This window comes from Carlito syrichta, unplaced genomic scaffold, assembly GCF_000164805.1.
Source record: "Carlito syrichta isolate Samal-C Ts95f unplaced genomic scaffold, Tarsius_syrichta-2.0.1 Scaffold137712, whole genome shotgun sequence".
Classification (NCBI taxonomy): Eukaryota; Metazoa; Chordata; class Mammalia; order Primates; family Tarsiidae; genus Carlito; species Carlito syrichta.
In genome coordinates this window covers 110924-111458 of record NW_007081808.1, presented here as the reverse complement: position 1 = coordinate 111458, position 535 = coordinate 110924, and positions in this window count along the sequence as shown.

The window sequence follows — 535 nt, the reverse complement described above, 5'->3', positions numbered from 1 at the left end:
AATGGAAGGATGAGAAATAAGAGGGTAGTGACTTTGGAGGCAAGACCGGGGGCTACTTTGGTGTTTAAAGGAGGCATTTGATGAGAACAAAGCCTGTGACAATTAGGAGATAGGTAGTAGCCAACAGAATTTTTGCCGCAGACGGCCAGCTTGTGGGTGTCGAACAGGTGGGTAATTTAGTAAGTAGGATGGCAATCAGTCCAAGAAAGGAAAGGGGCCAAGGGTCACAAGTGTTCTGTGTTGTATCCAGGATGTTGGTTTGGATTTGGGTTGGGGTGAGTGGTGAGTCGAGACAGGCGAAGCTTAAGTGGTTGGTCTGGAACCTTGGAGCAGGTATACCTGTCGGTGGGTGGACAAATATTATGGGTGAGACGCGAGGAAGGAGGGGCAGCAGGTTTTAAGTGGGAGATGTGAATCCATGGGGTGACCTGACGACGGCCCGTGATGAGTTTTGCGGCCGTGGTAGTCGATAAAATTACCTGAAGAGGTTCAGACCACTTTGGGTTTAAAAGAGACTTTGTTTCTGGGTCAGAGA